A 21673-nucleotide genomic window follows, 5' to 3' on the forward strand; every position below is an offset into this window, starting at 1 on the left:
TTCACCTTGATACAGATGGATGTAAGATACTGTATCTTCTTGTTTTGTACACGTGCCTTCACTTATATGTTACTTCAAAATGTTTCCATAAAAGTTCATCAAATCGAGGTACGAAACCTATGTAGTAAAGGGCGGAGCAGTATGAACATCTATGAAAAGTATTAGTACAAAAACAGAAAAACAATGGCCTGAAGACCCAGTCAAATTTCGCAGAAGACTAACTACTTGAATAATTTTGTCCGACATAATTAGTTCCCTTTCGTTATGTTACGAATGTGATGTTCTCTTTGTTTCATATATTTTTCAAAATCATTCATTTATTTCCAGTTTTCTATTGCTCATAGCACATTTATTCTGGTGAGTGACGTACACTTCTTGGTTGACGTGCATTCCTCCCAGTGTTTTACGTATATTCAGTGCTGTATTTAAACTGCCGTATACAAACATTGCGTCATTGTTAATATTTCTAACGATGAACTGCAAGTGATTTTTTTTTTTTTTACATTGAACTCATAAACTCACTAAATACTCATTAACTTACTAACTGCTTACTCGTACTTTGAAATGTTGCACCCTTACTAGCATTTAGGAGTTACATTATAACATTGAAAATATAGCTTACTACACAAGCGTGAAATGTTTTCATCATTATTTATCCTGGACAACTTTCAAGGATAGTTTTGCACTATTTTCCCTATTTTTGTTTGATGAGTATATAGATGTAGGGTTAAGTTTATTATAGTCAGTGTAATATATTTCAATGTCCAGTACGAATTGTTGTTTACAAGTGAAACACGCGTACATGGACTGCTGTAGTTGGACTACAGTAGATTAACTGTTTTAGTGGAACTACCTTAGAATAACTGTTGTAGTTGGACTATTGTATATTGACTGTTGCAATTCGACTACCGTATATTGATTGTTTCACATGGACCAGTTATTAGAATTATTATGTTAAAACATAACATCCGAGAAATGTAAAATAAACTGTAATTAATATATTATTAAAAACAAAGAACTGAACACTAAAATGAAAGGCTTTCCGAACTTCCTTACTTAATTTGATATGGGATACTTTTGTTAATTATCGTGGAATATCTGTTCTGTTTTGATATAGTAGAGTGTTATCAATAAACAAGGAGTATTTGTTCAGTTTTGATATGGTAGACTCTTGTGTTTAACCAAAAAATATCTGTTTTGCTTTGATATGGTTGACTGTTGTCTATAAACAAGGAATATTTTTCTGTTTGTAACTTTCTTTTCTGACGGGTTTTTATACAATTTCCTGGATTTTGCAGGACACCTGTTCTTGTTTTTCATGTCTGATGACATTTTGATGCTCTTTTGATTTGCATTCTCTTCTTTCACCAATAAACACATTTGGGTTAGAACCATTCCGTATAATTGTAGTCGAAGACTGATGACCTATTTTGGTAGGAGGACAACGGCAATATTTCTAACTAATAGAACATGTAATTACGACGTAAGGAGGGCGTCAAAATAAAAACTGATCACCTATTAAACTCAAATACGAACCGTCAGAGAAAGCAAGCTGTTAAGTTTCAAAGTCTACAACACGCCTGGAATTCTGAGTACACGAGACGTTGTCTTCCATAGCTCCATTATTAAGTTATGATACTACACACACCACGTACACCTCAAGAATCGGACCAAGGATTTTAATGTTACCAGACAACAGAATGGTATTTCCTTTTGTGAGTTTATAATGAAAATGCTCTAAAAATGTCACTAACCTGCACGTGTCGACGAAAAAAATTCATTTTGTAACTATATTTTTATGTAGAAATTTGACAAAAGAAACCGTTCGTAATGTATGTAATATAAATAAATACTTTAATCACACTATCATGATTTTAAGAAAGGTCGCTAATAGACACACGATTTAGCACGAGATGAGGTTGTTGACCCTCTTAGTGAAACATTTCCTTAAAAATTAACCAATCAGAAGAATTCGTACTTGTTCGACTTGTGACGTCCGCCCTTATTACCTTCTCATTAGATTTACACAGCTTTGTCGTTGTTATGAATTTTCGCGCAAGACTAAGTCTGGGCAAGCTGTGCAGAGCCGTTCCCAAATTTGAATGAATATCCTAGAGGAACCCAGCTAGCTAACAGCCCCCACAGAGGTTCCGACTATAGTATACCACACCCCACGGTCCAAAAGAACAAATCGATTCCACCCAATAACGGGATTTCACCATTACTGTTGTAGAACAACCGGTGTACGAGATGCGGAGAGTTTTTGCGTTAGCTGGATACGAACCACGATTCAGCGAATTCACTGTGGAGGTACACAAACGACTAGCCCTCGCTCACTCTGTCAGCTATATTACCACATTGTGTTATTATACACCTCTTTGACGATCTTATTTATACTTACTGAGTAGTCATTAAGTGAGCGAATATCTTGACACATGTTGATGTATTCTGTTTTATTACCTGGTTTGAGGCGAAGCAGATCAGAACAATCTGGTGTTGACAAAGTTTTCTAAACTCCTTTCTGTAATAAAATCATAAACGTGTCTTAAAGGAAAGAAAAACAGTTAACCAAGTAACATTCCCGACATTAGCCAATGTGATTATTGTGAATTACTTGTAAGGTAGGTAATGGGTTAATGTGATGTTTTCGTTTGTAGTCGTTCTCGTATTAGAATAAGTCCGGTCTTTAACTCAAGTATTGTTTAATGTTTATTTTAAACCAAAGACTGTAATACTCAGTTCTCACTTTTAGAAACACTTGGTAAATACAAACTCAAAACTTCGCAACTGAACTAGCTTATAGAGAGTGTCAGTTCATGACCAAACCAGCTCATCAAGTGTCAGTTCGTGAATGTAAATAGCTCATCCAATGAGTTAGTTCGTGATTGAACCAATTTATCCAGGAACTAGGTTCATGACTAAACCAATTTATGCAGTGACTCAGTGTATCAGTTCGTTGCTGAACCAACTCATACACTGAGTCAGTACATGACTAAACCAATTTATTCAGTAAGTCAGTTCATGACTAAATCAGCTCATGAAGTGTGTCAGTTCGTAACTGTAACTAGCTCATCCAGTGACTTAGTTCGTGACTGAATCAATTTATCCAGTTACTCAGTTCGCGACTAAACCAGTTTATCCATTGTGCCAGTTCGTGAAAGAATCAATTGTAACATTGTAACAGTAAACTCTGTCCATGTTCATACTAACACCATTATAAAGCGTAACAGTAAACTCTGTCCATGTCTATAATATCCTCACTGTTACACTTTATAATGGTGTCAGTATGATTGTTATTGTTATTATTTTGAATTAAGCACAAAGCTACACAATGGGCTATCTGTACCCTTCCCACCACAGGTATCGAAACCCGGTTTTTGGCGTTGTAAGTCCGCAGACATACCGCTGAGCCACTGGGGAGGCATTTGTTAGTATGAACATTGTAACAGTAAACTCTGTCCATATTCATACCAACACCATTATAAAGTGTAACAGTAAATTCTGTCCATGTTCATACTAACACCATTATAAAGTGTAACAGTAAACTCTGTCCATGTTCATACTAACACCATTATAAAGTGTAACAGTAAACTCTGTCCATGTCGATAATATCCTCACTGTTACACTTTATAATGGTGCTAGTATGGACATTGTAACAGTAAACTATGACCATGTCTATAACATCTTTACTGTTACACTTTATAATGGTTATCATGATATAAAGTATACTTGTACAACGGTACCACTTGGTTATCATGATATAAAATATAGTTGCACGAAGGTACCAGCTGGTTATCATAATATAGAGTATACTTGTGCCACGGTACCAGCTGGTTATCATGCTATAAAGTATACTTGTACCACGGTACCACTTGGTTATCATGCTACAAAGTATACTTGTACCACGGTACCACTTGGTTATCATGATATAAAGTATAGTTGCACGATGGTACCAGCTGGTTATCATAATATAGAGTATACTTGTACCAGGGTACCAGCTGGTTATCATAATTTCAAGTATACTTGTACCAGGGTACCAGCTGGTTATCATAATTTCAAGTATACTTGTACCACGGTACCATTTGGTTATCACGATATAAAGTAAACTTGTACTTCGGTATCACTTGGTTATCATGCTATAAAGTATACTTGTACCACGGTACCACTTGGTTATCATGCTATAAAGTATACTTGTATCACGGTACCACTTAGTTGTCATGATATAAAGTATAATTGTAACACAGTATTTTACGTTTTAAAAACAGACTAATTGGATTAAACTTGTGATTAGATAAAGTTATATAATTGACTAATTTACCTTTTGTTGTAAATTAAGAAAAAACGTTAATATTTACTGCATTAGACAACACTACGTGTTTGACCATTACATACTTATCAATATCGCTTGAAATAATAGTTTGTTAATTTACTGCTATTTAACATAATAATAAAGAACTTTACTAATCTAGGCCATCCTTATTCGTGAAAGCAATATTAAACTTTATCTAGACCTACTTATCATAACTAGTTACAGTTATATCTGACTAGAAGTAGTTACATAAAGATAATATTACAAGTAAAGAATTAGTTATTTTTTCTAGCTAAAAATACTTACTTTCAACTTCTTTATAGTCATACTTGATACGATATGAATTGATTCTTATGTCTGCGTTGTTGGCTTTCCGATAGGACAACGTCTTCATACGTTCCAGAGATGTGAGTTGACTCTCAGCTCGTGTAAGCTAGAATATTAATATCGCTCAAAGAGAAGCGCCACCTTCTGGTTGACGTTTAAATCCTTACGCTCAAGAACAAGTGAGTTACTGAGTGAATACTTCGACACAGGAGAGATGGGAAGAGCCAGGTCGTATTTACATTTAAAAAAAAAAACTACCAAGCTATTGCAATAAACTTCTTCGAGTTAAGTTGGGGCTCAAACTGCAAACTGCAAGGTAGTAGGCTTGTTTTCTTTACACCTTTATTGTTTGCATATTATGGTATATTTATTACAGATATTGTTTGATTTGATTTTGGAACAATTAAACAGTCTAATTTAGTGTTTCAAGCAAAACTGTAGAGCTCCAGGTCACGGAACATGAGTCGAATCTCGACCCTCCCTTCTTGTACATCTGCTAAAGCACCAATACCACCAGTTCCTTGACTTATGTCGTTCTCTTTTATTCGGAAATATCAAGTTGTTGCACTGTATGCTTTTAGAACATTTAATAAATATTCCGAGTCATCTTGATTTTTTTTTTTTTTTTACATCCTTTGAGTTGATTTAATATAAAAATACGTCTTGGGGGCGCTATTTTCCTTGTTGTTTTTTTTCCTATCCCCATACATTACATAACTTCCAATAACTATTATTCATCCAGTGTTTAACTTAAGTTATTTTAATAGCTAGAAAACAAAACACGCAAATCCAGAAACTCTAGTGGTAAAGTGAGAGATATTCCAAGTTTCGTGTAAGATTTCAAGTTTTGATAATTTATTCATTTAGCAGGCCATCTAGTGGCTCAGCGGTGAGTTTGAAGGCTTATAACACTAAAAACCGGGACTCGATACCCGTGATAAGCATATACAGATAATTCATTGTGTAGCTTTGTACTCAACTACAAACACACAAACAAAAATTTGATTCCCACCTGAAAAATGAAACACGAAAATAACATAGATTCTGAAACACTGTTAAAACTTTATCAAATAACCTAGTAGAAACGGGTGTATACTTAACATCATGTGAAACGTGTCCATTCCACTAATAACATCCGAATAGTAATTTTCGTTCTTATATCACGTACTTTTTCTTCCTCCTAATTACTACCACATATACTACGTTCTTTCTATCCATTCCACCTTTTTCTACATACTAATTACCACGCAAATTACGTTATTTCTATCCATTCCACCTTTATCTACGTATTAATTACTTACCACGTAAATTACGTTCTTTCTATCCATTCCACCTTTATCTACATACTAATTACCACGCAAATTACGGTATTTCTATCCATTCCACCTTTATCTACGTATTAATTACTTACCACGTAAATTACGTTCTTTCTATCCATACCACCTTTATCTACATATTAATTACTTACCACATAAATTATGTTCTTTCTATTCATTCCACCTTTATCTACATTCTTATTACTACAATGTAAATCACGTTTAAAAATAATTAGTTTCGTTGACTTTAAAAGTAGTATATGTCTGGTATTTCAGGAGATTATGTTTTTCATGTGACAGAAAGAAAGATCTTACTTAGCGTGTGTGAGGGAATATAAATCTGTTAAAATCTTTAGTAAATCTGAGCGGGAAAGTTACGTAGCTAAACATTTTTTTATAACTTGAAGTTATTTAAACTCGAAGCTTCACACCATGTATTTTTATACGGACACAGCAGTTGTAATGATTTTCAAGGTGAATGGTATACTTAGAACAGTATTCTACAAATATCTATAGAAACACACTTTCGGTTAACAGTAAGAAATATAATTTCCGGCCAGTAGAAACAGGTCAGTCCTTGATCCCATGACATCAGTCGAAGTGATCCAATATTTGTAGAAAATGAGACCTTTCGTGTCTATTGAAAAAGCTTTTTTCAATTATGTGGAGGTAAATGACATCAGCTTATTGGACCTTTCTGTAGTTACGTGTGTTTCACTTGTAAACAATTCGTACTGGACATTTAAATATATTACACTGACTATAATAAACTTAACCCTACATCTATATACTCATCAAACAAAAATAGGGAAAATAATGCAAAACTATCCTTGAAAGCTGTCCAAGATAAATAATGATGAAAACATTTCACGCTTGTGCAGTAAGCTATATTTTCAATGTTATAATTTAACTCCTAAATGTTAGTAAGAGTGCAACACTTCAAAGTACGAGTAAGCAGCTAATAAGTTAATGAGTATTTAGTGAGTTTATGAGTTCAATGTAAAAAAAAAAATCACTCGCAGTTCATCGTTAAAAATATTAACAATGACGCAATGTTTGCAGGTATATTTGCGAGTTAGGTCTACTTCCCATTAGGCTTGGAATTTCCGTTGATTCGTTGTTTGTGCATTTGGGCCTACAACTGAAAGTAGCCTATAACAAACGTTATGAGAGAAATCAACTAATTCGTTATCATTACGCGGACTAAATTTCTTACTATTTTTATGAGACGATGCAAAAATGCCCAATAAAAGAAAACGAGATTAGAAGTGGGATTATTTTGGTAAAAATAAAATAAAGCTTTGAGTGAACATGAATTTCAAATATTTAAGTTGACAACAATATGGGCAAGTAATAAGATCAAAAGCTTGCTGAAAAATATTAAACACTCAATAACAAAGAGAGCAAAACTGAAAAACGAGATAGAAAATAAGATGAAGAGATAAGATATGAAGATGTAATAGAACAGTTAAAAGACGTAATATTTCAAGAAGCACAAATAACAAGGGAACTTTTGTAACAAGCTTGAAGAAAAATTAAAAGAGGAAAGCTATAATAACAAAAGTTTGGATGAAAATAAAGTGTTTCTGTTTCTTATATGGGGTTCTTGGTCGTTAATTTATTGTTTTCTACATCTAGAGCCACTCATAAACAAGAGAAACACACTATGGAAATATACACTGAATTAAAATACTAATTTGTCCTGTTCACAGTGGTAGTTAGATAAATTATTGTTTCAACACGCCTACACATGGCCAGGTCAGACATACCTAAAATTCCGACATAGTTACCTTCAACTTATTAAGTGACAATCTCTCAGTAGAACCCACCACTTACACGGCTACTATTAACGGAATATAAGGCTTCATTGTCAAGGCGTGGGAATGAACAAGCTCGCTTAACTGTCATCATTAAAAATTGAAACTGCAGATACTCTTCGGCAACATATAGAGGTTCGAACTTTGAACACTAGCCGCATTCAGGGAATCTAACTACTAGATTATACGCGGCTGTTAAATTTAATCTCTTAATAGTTACAGCTTAAACAACAAAAGTGGAATAAATCCAATAGACTTAAAAACTATTATAAAAACAAGCCAATTACAGATGTGTTGTTTTTCCACGTTTTTCTTAATATATTAATTTCTGCTTGAAATCAGGTGTTTCTGAAGAAGTATCACTTCAGATCTTTTTTTTTCTCTCTCTGTCTCTCTGACACGAGTCGCTCCATATTAAAACTTTTGGTCAAACTGTAATTTTCATAGTATTTTAGTGCGCATATATATATCGTTTTCATAGAATATTTTGTGTTTTATCGCACAGTTGGACTGGACTGATGTGAAAATAAAAAGTAATTACACGTTTATTGTTTTCAACATTTAAACTAATAACTACAGCGAACTGTCGTTATTAACTTGTTCACTAGGCCTTCACAGTCTAGATTCCCTCCACCAGAAGAACGAACGTCGTCTTGGTAATTATGTTGATGTTAACCATAACTACCAAAATGTTTACACTTTATTCTTAGAGTTGGAAAGGTTTATTATTGACATAATTCGTCCTTAAGGTTTTGTAATAATACAAATAAAAGTTCACTTTTAAAACAAAGCCAACAACACCATTTGCTACTTTAAATGAGTCGTTTCTCACCAGAAAGTTTTTCTAAATAATCAGTCAACTTCTCCCAAACACCACGTCACCTTCATTCACGGTGTTCCTTCTTTGAGTAGCAGGAAAAAGGGACCGAATAGATTTCTATAAAAACACGACTTCGCTTGCTGGCCTCTTGCATAAGTAGGAAACCTGAGAATTAATTTTCTTAGAGAAACCTACTCTCCCTCTAATTTCACTATCTTCCAATACTACTTTAACTAATACAGCAGGTTGATCGATGTATTACATTTAAAAATATAAGCTATAATACATATATCTTCTATTACGTGGTTAATTATGATCTTCAACAGTTCTGTGGTTTTCTTGGTTTGCTTTGTGAAACTATTCATAACTAGCCTTTCTTATTTCCGGTTAAGACTTTATATACCTTGCTTGAAAATATATCTCAAATCTAGTGTTATATTCGCCACAGCTGCTGCACGAGTCATTCTACACCCCCTTACCACCCCTTACTTACTATTACAACAGAATATATTTACTTACCGTAAAGTCCTTATCCTGGTTTTATATGTACGCCATATATGTGCGAGGCTACTTCTTTGCAGCCTTGTTTAATAGTATATACGTGTATAAACTCGGCGAATAAACTAACAGCATTATGGCATCTAGTATCAAAAACAATAATTTATAACAGTACTACTTAAACACGCACATATATATATGTTAGTACAACAATTTGGACAAGTTCCCCTTTCTCAGGGACATTAAGGCGTCAAAATATACAAAGAATTAAGAATACAGGTTTGTTATACTGTTGTAAATTATCATACATTTAAAGTCAGATATATAAGTTGAATATTTCAGTGTTGTATATTATCTCACATCTAAAGATAGGTATGCCTATTGAATATTTCATACTGTTGAATGTTAACCTACTTTTACAAGTAAATATGCCTGTTGAATATTTCATACTGTTGAATATTAACCTACTTTTACAAGTAAATATGCCTGTTGAATATTTCATACTGTTCTATATTATCCTACATTTAAAGGTAGGTATATCTGTTGAATATTTATCACTGTTGTATATTATCCTACACTGAAAGGTAGGTATATCTCTTGAATATTTCATACCGTTGTATATTATACAACATTTAAATGTAGGTATGTCTGTTGAATATTACATACTGTTGTATATTATCCTACACTGAAAGGTAGGTATATCTCTTGAATATTTCATACCGTTGTATATTATACAACATTTAAATGTAGGTATGTCTGTTGAATATTACATACTGTTGTATATTATCTTTCATTTTAAGGCACATATGTCTGTTAAATATTCATATCCTTGTATGTTATCAAATATTTAAAGGAAGATATGTCTCTTAAATAATTCATACTCTTGTATATTATCCAACATTTAAGTGTGGGAATGTCTGTTGAATAGTTCATACTGTTTAAAGGTAGATACGTCTGTTCAAATTTAATACTGTTGTATATTATCTAACGTTTAAAGGTAAGTATATCTGTTGAATATTTCATGCTGTTGTATGTAATCCTACATTTAAAAATAGGTATGTCTGTTGAATATTTCACACTGTTGTATATTATCTTAGATTTAAAGGTAGGCACATCTCTTGAATATTTTATACTGTTGTATATTACGATACTTTTAAAAGTAAGAGCGTCTTTTGAATATTTCATACCGTTGTATATTATCTTATACTTCAAGGTAGGTATGTTTATTGAATAATTCATACTATGGTACATTATATTATATTTAATGCCAGGTATGTTTCTTAAACGTTTCATACTGTTGTATATTACCTTACATTTAAAGCTAGGTATGTCTCTTGAATATTTCATAATGTTGTATATTATTCTACATTTAAAGGTGGTATGTCTGTTGAGTATTGCTTACTGTTGGATATTATCTTACATTTAAAGTTAGGTATGTTTCTTGAATATTTCATACTGTTGTATATAATCTTACATTTAAAAATAGGTATTCTGTTGAATGTTTCACACTGTTGTATATTGTCTTCAAAGGTAGGTATATCTGATGAATATTTCGTACTGTTGCATATCATCTATATTTAAAGGTGGGTATGTCTGTCAAATATTTCAGATTCTTGTATATAAGACTCTTATCTTATATTTAAAATTAGATATATCTATTGAATATTACATACTGTTGAATATCATCTTACCTTTAAAAGTACCTATGTCTGTTGAATATTTCATACTGTTGTATATTATCCTACATTCAGAGGGGGGGGTGTTTGTTGAATATTTTTACTGTTGTGTATTATCTTATATTTAAAGGTAATATGACTGTTGAATATTTCATACTGATGTATATTATCTTACATTCATAGGTAGTATGCCAGTTGAAAATTTCATACCGTTGTGTATTATCTTACATGTAAACGTAGGTATGTGTGCTCAATATTTTACACTGTTGTACATTATCCTACACTCAAAGGTAGGTCTGTATGTTGAATATTTCGTAGTGTTGTATATTGTGTTAAATTTAAAGTAGGTATGTCTGTTGAATATTTCATACTGTTGTACATTATTGTACATTCAAAGGTAGGTATGTACGTTGAATATTTCGTACTGCTGTATATTAACTTACATTTACAAGTAGGTATGTCTGTTAAATATTTTATACTGTTATATATTACCTTACATATAAAGATAAGTAGCTCTGTTGAATATTTGATAGTGTTGTATATTATCTTACATTTAAATTAAAGTATTTCTGTTGAATATAACATACTGTTTATATTATCCTACTTTTCAATTGTAGATATGTTAGTTGAATATTTCATACTGTTGTATATTATCTTACATTTAAAAGTAAGTATGTCTTTTGAATATTTCATAATGTTGTATATATTATTCATCATTTAAAGGCGGTATGTCTGTTGAATATTGCTTAGTGTTACATATTATCCTATATTTAAAGGTAGGCATGTCGTTAAATATTTCAAACTGTTGTATATTATGTTCGTTTAGAAGTAGGTATGTATCTTGAAACTTTTATACTGTTGTATATTATCTTACACTTCAACGTAAGTAAGTCTGTTTAATACTTTACACAGGTGTATATTATCTCACATTTAAGGGTAGGTATATCTCTTCAATATTTCATAATGTTGTATACAATCTTACATTTAAAGTTACGTATATCTCTTGAATATTTCATACTGTTGTATATTATCTCAGATTTAAAGGTAGGTATATCTGTTGAATATTTCATACTGTTCCATATCATCTTTTATTTAAAGGCACATATGTCTATTGAACATTTCATACTGTTCTATATCATCTGTTATTTAAAGGCACATATGTCTATTGAACATTTCATACTGTTGTATATTATCTTACACTTAAAAGTAGGTATGTCTGTTCAATATTTCATACTGTTGAATGTTATCTTACATTCATAGTTAGATATGTCTGTTAAATATTATGTACCGTTGCATATTATTTTATACTTAAAGGTACGTATATCTGTTCAATATATCATAGTATTGTACATTACTATACATATAAAGATAGGTATGTACGTTGAATATTTCGTACTGTTGTATATTATCTTAAATCTAAAAGTATGTCATCTGCTGAATATTTCATATTGTTGTATGTTATCTTATATTTAAAGTAGGTATTCTGTTGTACATTAACTTACATTAAAAGGTAGGTATTTCTGTTGAATATTTCATATTGTTATATTTTATCTTAAATTTAAAGGTACGTATGTATGTTGAATATTTCGTACTGTTGTATATTATATTACTTTGAAAGGTAGGCATGTCTGTTGAAAATTTCATACTGTTGTACATTATCTTACATTTAGAGGTAGGTATGTCTATTGAATATGTCATACTCTTGTATATTATCATACATTCAGTGGTAGGTATAACTGTTGAATATTTAATACTGTTATATATTATCTTACAGTTAAAGGTAGGTATCTCTGTTAAATATTTGATAGTGTTGTATATTATGTTACACTTAAAAGTAGGTACGTTTGTTAAATATTTTATAGTGTTATATGTTATCTTACCTATCAAAATAAGTATATCTGTTCAATATTTCATACTGTTGTATATCATCTTACATTTAAAGGTACGGATGTCTGTTGAATATTTGATACTGTAGTATATTATCCTACATTTAATGGAGGTTATGTCTCTTATATATCTCATACTGTTGTATATTATCCTACATATAAAAGTAGGTATATCTGTTGAATATTTCATGCTATTGTATATTATTCTACATTTGAAGGTAGGTATGTCACTTGAATATTTCATACTGTTGTCTATTATCCTACATTTAAAAGTAGGTATGTGTGTTGAGTATATCATTTTGTTATATATTATCTTACATTTAAAAGTAGGTATGTCTCTTAATATTTCATGCTGTTGTATATTAATTTACATTCGAAAGTAGGTGTGTCTGTTGAATATTTCGTATGTTGTATATTATCTTACATTTAAAGGTACGGATGTCTGTTGAATATTTGATACTGTAGTATATTATCCAACATTTAATGGCTGGTATGTCTCTTATATATCTCATACTGTTGTATATTATCCTACATTTAAAAGTAGGTATGTCTGTTGAATATTTTATACTGTTGTATATTATCTTACATTTAAAGGTAGGTGTGTGTCTTGAATATTTCATAATATTGTATATTATCTTACGTTTAAAGGTATATGTATATGTTGAATATTTCATACTATTGTATATTATCTTTGACTGTTATAGATTATCTTAAATTTAAAGGTACGTATATCTGTTGAATATTTCATATTGTTGTATATTATCCAATATTTAAACTTAGATATATAAGTTGAATATTTATGCTATTGTATTTTATTCCGTTTTTATCCAGTTAGAAAAGCTCAAGTAAAAATGTTTACTCCACTTTGAAGCGATGTGCCTAGCTTTTATCATCAAAGTAAAAATTCTGAATCCATTTTAAAACTAAGTGTCTAACATTTATCATGAAAGTAAAAATATTGATTCCATTTTAAAGCCGAGTGTCTGACGTTTATAATGGAAGTAATAATGTTGATTGATTTTAAAACCATGAAAGGAAAAATGTTGAATCTATTTTACAGCCATGTGCCTAACAATTATCACGAAAGGAAAAATGTGGAATCCATTTTAAAGCCGTCTAATGTTTATAATGAAAGTAACAATTTTTGATTCCATTTTCAAGCGAAGTGTCTAAAATTTATCATGAAAGTAAAAATATTGATTCCATTTTAAACCCAAGTGCCTAATATTTGTCATGAAAGTAAAAATGTTAATTCTACTTAAAATTTAAATCGTTTTTGAACTAAGGTATTTTGTATTATTTCACTAACGTGTTTAATAAAAAACCAACCTCTTTAATCGAAGGAATCTCTCAATTAAGAAATAGATATAAACACAATAGTACTATGTCTATTTGGCCTGACATGGCCAGGTGGGTTAAGGCGTTCTACTCATAATCCGAGGATCGCGGGTTCGAATCCCGGTCGCACTAAACATGCTCGCCTTTTCAGTCGTGGGGGCGTTATAATGTGATGGTCAATTCCACTATTCGTTGGTAAAATAGTAGCCTAAGAGTTGGCGGTGGGTGGTGATTACTAGCTGCCTTCCCTCTAGTCTTACATTGCTAAATTAGGGACGGTTAGCGCAGATAGCCCTCGAGTAGCTTTGCGCGAAATTCAAAAACAAACACAAACTATGTCTATGTAACTAAACTGCAGGGAGTATATGGAGTTTCACCAAAACTGGTATGAAGGTTCATACATATTTTCAGTTTTGGTATTTATGGGTATGTTTTTACTACTGTTTTTCCCCTTCTAATGTATCTTTACGACATTTACGACAACATGGTGTGTTGGGCCCATGCAGAAATATGTGTGAATTTAAGAGTTTCACCTTTTATGTTTTGTAATACTTCTAGGTATAATTACATATAAGAGAAACAAATTTCATGTCCCAAGATAATCTTTCATTAATAATGAATTTACATAACCTTTGTCCTTGGGACAGGTACTCCAGCTTGTCAACAGATATATTTTCAGTTTTCTTGTCTATACATTTCATGTTATACTTCCAGTACATAGCCTAACAAGTTTACGCTAAACATTTATTTGCTGTTAAGCAACATGACATAAAAGCAATTGTTACCAAAATTCACCAGCTTTTCTATACATTAGAAGTCGTTAATCTAGCATATTTTTATGAATATTTATTCTACGAAATATTACAAATTTATTTCATCATCTTAATTTTGATTGGCTCACAAAGAAATTTACTGACGTTTGACGACCTGAACTACACTTTTCTGCCTCTTTATGGTCAAGCTTTATTTCGCAAAATGTATTTGTTTCAGTTACCTACGAAATGTGAGGTTACGTTATACATTGGGATGGGGGTGGTTGTACTTGTCTTGTCATTTTTGATGGGCTATACATTAGTGCTAGTATAAAACAGAAACTTTAAAAGTATGCTAGAGAGTTATTTGAATTTGTCTATATAAAAAATTGGTTTTGAAATGTAGAAGACTACGCAGACTTATTAAGTTATTTGTTGTTTTTAGATAGCATTATAAACTGAGAAATCTGTCCAATAATTAGATGTAAAACTAACATCCCGTCCGAAATGACGAGAATGTTTATTTTAAAGACACGAGAGGATAAAAGGATAGTGCGTTCAATAAAAAAGCTCTCGATGATTTTATCTTTGTTTGTGAATCATTTCAATTATACACATAACGATTTTCACTTTGTTGTCTACGTATCAATATGAAACACAATTTAAAAACTAAACTAATTTATAAATCGAATAAATTTTTGTTTTAAACTTTGTTACTATTCCAGTGGCAAACAAAACACTCTTCTGAGAAACGATATAAACAGAGGTGCTAAAACATTGATTATTTCTTGGATTTTTGGGGTTTTGTGAATAATACTGTAATGTCGAAAATACATAATTTCTCATGTTTTATATGTATAACACAGAAGTGTGAAAAATACTTCAGTTATAGAGTTTTGTAAGGTATTGTTTGTATAACATAGATTTTACTTTAGTTCGTAATTTGAATATAGTTCAAGTTTTGTGACAACAGTTTGTGAAAGATCAGAACTGATAGAAGACATTAAATAGATGATATATTAATACAGTAACCAGCAGTTTCACAGGAAAGTAAATTTTACAAAAAGCAGTTTCATAAGAGGCCATAGAAGTGCCAAGCCAGAGGTTCTAATAATCGATTCAGAAACTTCGGCCATAATGTGAAAGATAACTAAAAACCTCCAGAACTTATTATTCCAAAACTATTTGGGAATTAACTTAAAATATTCATAGACGACCAGATATATCATTGATATATGAACACTTACAATGACCGCTGACCCATCGAGAACTATTTATTAAGACAATATATTGTAGATTTTAAGGACGTGTCTGACATATGGGAATAACATTTGAAATGTTTTATTGCTTCCACCTTTCAAAGTCAATTTTATTTGTAAGAAGAAATTCATAAAAATCCGAGCCTTACTGTATTAAGACAAAGCAGATGGTTTTGTATTAGTACATAAGGCCGTTTCTCGAGGTAGTTTTAAAAACATCAAATTGCCGTAAATTGGTTACTATTCGTTCTGATATGAAGGGCCTGGCATGGCCAAGCGCGTAAGGCGTGCGATTCGTAATCCGAGGGTCGCGGGTTCGCGCCCGCGTCGCGCCAAACATGCTCGCCCTCCCAGCCGTGGGGGCGTTATAATGTTACGGTCAATCCCACTATTCGTTGGTAAAAGAGTAGCCCAAGAGTTGGCGGTGGGTGGTGATGACTAGGTGCCTTCTCTCTAGTCTTACACTGCTAAATTAGGGACGGCTAGCACAGATAGCCCTCGAGTAGCTTTGTGCGAAATTCCAAAACAAACAAACAAACAAACGTTCTGACATGAAAGGCAAGAAGAAAAATGTTTTATCTTACATTTCAGCTCTCTCCGTTGCTATGGGAAACAGTACAAGGAACGAGTACTCCCAACGGAACAATCAGAAAATATAAGACGTTTGCCTCTGGAATACCTGAACTGCAGTATAATTGACAAAGACAAACGAGCAGGGAGAACGTGAAGTCAGTAAGTTGAAGAAAAAAAAATGGCGAATCGTACTAAGTTACCTTTATTTTGATTTGTACAAATGCCATACCTTTGATGCTGTTCGTGAACAACCGTTGACAGTTAAACTTCAGTCTGTCAACAACTTCTCTCAGAGTTGAAGTGGAAAGGTTTCAGAATAACATACTTACCCTATCATTTCTTGGTACATAATGCAGAACTCGTGACTCTACGTAAAGCAAGTAAATATTATACTTCACTGGCCCTCTCCTCAACCACTAGAAAGCTTGTGAAAGCGTTAATGAAATAAGTATGGGAAATAGTGTTAGAATAAATAAAAGCTTATTTGGTCGGACTATTCAAAGAAGTGAGAACGATTATACTTGTAATTATGTTTCTTGAACTCACTGACCATATCAACATCAATATGTGAACAACAACAGGTTAAGTTTACGATAAAATTGTCTGATTCGAAGTAATCAACAACACTGAAGAAACAAGTCTTGATCATAACTGGTTACATACTATAGATATAAACATCTAGAAGTCTTGGTCACGACTGGTTATATACTCTGTATATAGACATCTATATGTCTTGGTCATGACGGGTTACGCACTCTGTATATAAACATATAACTCTTGGTCATGACGAATTACGTACTCCGTATATAAACGTGCACATGGTGTGATCCTCGATCCACAACCCTGGTTTGTCTGTGTACAGTTCCATTGATGTAGTCCTTGATCCACAACACTGGTCTGTATATGTACAGTTCCGTTTGTATAGTCCTTAACAAACAACATTGGTCTGTGTACAGTTCCACTCGTGTAGTCCTCAACCAACAACGTTTAAATGTACAAAATGTCTCAGCAGACTAACACTTCGCCGCAGACAACACGTTACACGTCCAATTGCCCTCTCTCAAACAATGTGAGTTCACTTAAAAACTCCAAGAGATATTTTCAGAAATTTTCTTTGATTTTTACACAACTTCAATTAAAACAATGAATTTTAGAGCAGTTTTGTGTTGTTTTTATGAGAGTTTTAGGGGCGGTTAGTCACAAATAAATATTACTACTTGTTTTTTAAACTTCGTAAGTGTATTTAATACATTATATCAAACGTGGCAGTTTCCTTCAGTGACATTATTTTGTACAATATTTTATTTTGTTTTCTTACAGCTTTAGAGCTGTGTTTGTACAGTGCATGAAGCATGTTACTAGGTTAATACGCCACAATGTCATACAAAATGATAGTGTAAAACCCTTCAGCCTTTTGTTGTAATGACTAATGGTGAGAAGCCTAGGTCGCCCACCATGGACAAGTTTGTTAGGAAACGAATCGGTGTAGTGACTTTCTGTGGAGCGAAAGATAGTAACAGAATATAGAAGAATGTTTAACAATCAAACAAATTAGTAAAGGAGGAAAAATATTTAAAGTTAATTATAATTGTCTTATTAAAATGTCGTGCAGGATTTGACGTTACTTTAATGACTTACCAAATATTAATACAATATTAAACTCTGCTACTGGTTATCATGGTTTATATCGTTAGTTTTAGACCAGATCTACAACGTACTATCTGCTGTGTCCAGTGTTGGGAATCTAACTCTAGATTTTAGTGTTATAAGTCCGTAAAATTAACGCTGATGTCCTACCTCGATCTAATTATTTATTAGTAACTGATTTATAATCAGGCTTAAGTGATCATATAGGATACTAACCATGAGAACAATTGATATCCATAACTTAAATGTAAATTACTAACCTTTAATACAGAGCTATTGATTTGTTAAATGCTATACAGTATTCATTTACTTTTGTGTTGTTTGATTTTACTATAGCTCGCTACAGGATTAATGATTTACTCTAATTAATATAAATGGCTGATTCCACTAGTCACAGTTAAGCCCAATATATTTATGCAGTACATTACGTTACTGTTGACACTTATTTACATTGTGCTCTCTCATTTGCACCAATTATTGATAACCTACTTTTCTTTTTAGCCAGTAAAAGGATGTTAGGTATTCATATTCATTGAAACTTAGCTGGATTACTATCGCGAAACATCAAGCGAAAATTATAATCGATTTGTATTGAGACAATTTTAACAATGAAGCAAATGCACGTAGTCCGTGCCTAAAAGTGAAAAAGGGAGCCTTGGAATACTTAATACTGTGCTTCTCGTTGTATAAACATAAAGTTTAACTCGTATCTTGATATTATCTTTGCTAATGTAAGTTATGGAAATATCCAGGGCAGATAATGCATTGATGAATATACCACGAGGTAAAATAATAAAAATGTTCTACTTATACAAACACACAAATCGGTAAGTGGAGTTTTATGAACGTACAGCCTTCCCTAGATCATAAACCAAATCTAATTCTTCTATTGACCACCAATTTCTTGAACCAAATATTCGCGTTCCGATCATGTTATAGATTAATTTCGAACTATAATTCAGTTTAAATTCTTCTTTAAATAGTGTGAATGTATATACAGATCTTTTCTGACAATTTGGGTATTATCCGATTTAATAGCTTTTTTCAACCTAAAGTTTGAAACTCATTCATATCCTTTTAGAGACTGGTTGTAAATGAAGTATAAATAAAAATATTGTTCCATACCAGTCGTTTATTAGTGTAAAAACTATTTCAAACAAACTGTTTGCTTTAAACAGCAATTATACACAGTGTTTACATAAAATAATTATATCATAAATGTTCAATGTTTTCGTAATTTACAAATCCCTTGTATAATGTATATCAATCAACTCCTCAGTTATATATGTAACTAAATACTCAACGTTTTATTGAATAAACAAACGTACAATTAAGAGTTAATAAATGTTACTCGCATTGTTAGAAATTGATCGTAGTTGCACATCGCAATTACTAGATCTAATACCTGTTTCCGTGAGGTTAGAACAAGTTCTGACAAAGAACTTGGCTGAGACGATTCCCATAATTTGGTTGTTTGGGAAGCTTTCACAAGAACCTATCAAGAACGGGATAACTATGCTCCAAAGCACTGGTTCATATCCGGTGACTGACGTAGTCACGAGAGGATGATAAAACCGAAGTCTTTGGAGTCGAGTAGAATTACCAGAAACCCCATTTTGCATAAAGACAGTTTTGTGATAAGATGGTCATCGATATAAACAGAAGGAATGATTTGTTCAAAAATTGTGACATATCGAGCAGCAGCGGGCATTTCTTCCGATACTAGCAGTTGTTATTTTCCACCTACCAAAACGACAATCACAACACGACAAAAATGCCACCGTATTTTGTTGTGCTTTGCAGACAGTTAACCTTTGAAGGATATATAGCAAACAGAAGCTAGTCCGCTGTCTGGAAACTGTGAAGATCTGGACTCGTTGGAAAATAGTCCAATTTTCTCAAAGATTGGAAGGTGTGGGACAATTTCCTTTAAGCCAAGAGGTTGCGATACAATGTCAGTAAAGTTAGAAGTATAAGTTTATAACTTAAAATTAAAGTTATAATACATGGTTGTTAAAGGTAGCTGGATGATATACAATGTCAGTAAAGTTAAGAGGGTGTGAAAAGTTTAGTTTCTTAATAAGATGATACAATGGTCTAATCTAAAAGGCGCGCACTGTAAGTGCCACTTAATACATCTTTGGCTTGAAACCCGACATAAATTAATCTTCCTAGTCATCGCTAGGAAAAACACTCAAACAACCGCAATAAATGATGAGTTTGTGAATGTGTAATTTGAACTGACAACAGAAGTACGACGGAATAGTTTCAAATCATGGCTTGACAAAATTGACAGCCATTTGAACAGACAATGGAGTTCAAGTAAGTTTGTTTGTTTTTTGAATTTCACGCAAAGCTACTCGAACGCTATCTGCGCTAGCCGTCCCTAATTTAGCAGTGTAAGACTAGAGGGAAGGCAGCTAGTCATTGCCAACGTTTGGACTACTCTTTTACACCAACGAATAGTGGGATTGATCGACACATTATAACGCCCTCACGGCTGAAAGGGCGAGCATGTTTGGAGTGACAACCCAGTCATGCCAGAGACAGATGTATATGGAAAATTAAAAAAAATTTCAAGGACTATCATACAAAAATTGATGAAAGATATTTATTAAATGTCAGTAGAAGGCTACCTAAATGGACTGAAAGATGCACTGTTAATGATACATATACGGACCAAACAGACGAAGTTTAATAACATTAGAAGAAATGAGCGAAAAGCAGGTGCTTTAAATATTTAGAATAAAAATAAATTGTTTTACTTTATAAAAAATAGTATATTATGATAGAGTTTATAGCTTGTCACAGTCGTTATCCACGTAATTTTATTTTATAAATGTAAAAAAGGACATAAAACTAGATCCTAAACTTGATTATAAAACCCAGAACTAGTTGTTACCTAGTATATAGTTATAAGATTCAATAACATGTTGTTACCTGGTATTTAGTTACAAAACCCAGAACTAGTTGTTAGCTGGTATTTAGTTATAAAATCCAGAACTGGTTGTTAGCTGGTATTTAGTTATAAAACCCAGAACTAGTTGTTACCTGGTATTTAGTTATAACACTCAGAACTAGTTGTTACTTGGTGTTTAGTTATAAAACCTAGAACTAGTTGTTACCTGGTGTTATGAAACCAAGTAAAGAGTTGTTACCTAGTGCTTAGTTATAAAATCCAGTAACATGTTGTTATCTGGTATTTAGTTATAAAACATGGTAACTAGTTGTTAACTGGTACTTGATTTTAAGACCCAATAATGAGATATTACTGTATAATTAGTGACAATACAACACGTGAAAGGATTTTTAAATACTTTAAATTTTTCATCATGGATGTTTGTTCTGAAACTCAGTTGGGTATTAGTTTGTTTTTTAGTCTCGGAGTATTGGCTTACAAAACAGCTTTGATTTTTCAGGTACATAGCTCTGTCGTCATTTCTTGACAGATTTGA

At 32.3% G+C, this 21673-nt stretch overlaps 1 protein-coding gene across 1 annotated transcript in view; it reads right to left on the reverse strand.

Annotated features, from left to right (window-relative positions):
• The window catches only part of LOC143233782 (somatostatin receptor type 5-like), a 33319-nt gene extending 28577 nt beyond the window's left edge, over window positions 1-4742 (reverse strand). The window contains exon 1 of the mRNA XM_076470439.1: window positions 4616-4742. The gene's annotated coding sequence lies outside the window, so the exon portion shown is untranslated. The remainder of the gene's footprint in view (window positions 1-4615) is intronic.
• Window positions 4743-21673: the final 16931 nt, after the last annotated feature.

This window comes from Tachypleus tridentatus, chromosome 12 (genome assembly GCF_004210375.1).
Source record: "Tachypleus tridentatus isolate NWPU-2018 chromosome 12, ASM421037v1, whole genome shotgun sequence".
NCBI classification, from domain to species: domain Eukaryota; kingdom Metazoa; phylum Arthropoda; class Merostomata; order Xiphosura; family Limulidae; genus Tachypleus; species Tachypleus tridentatus.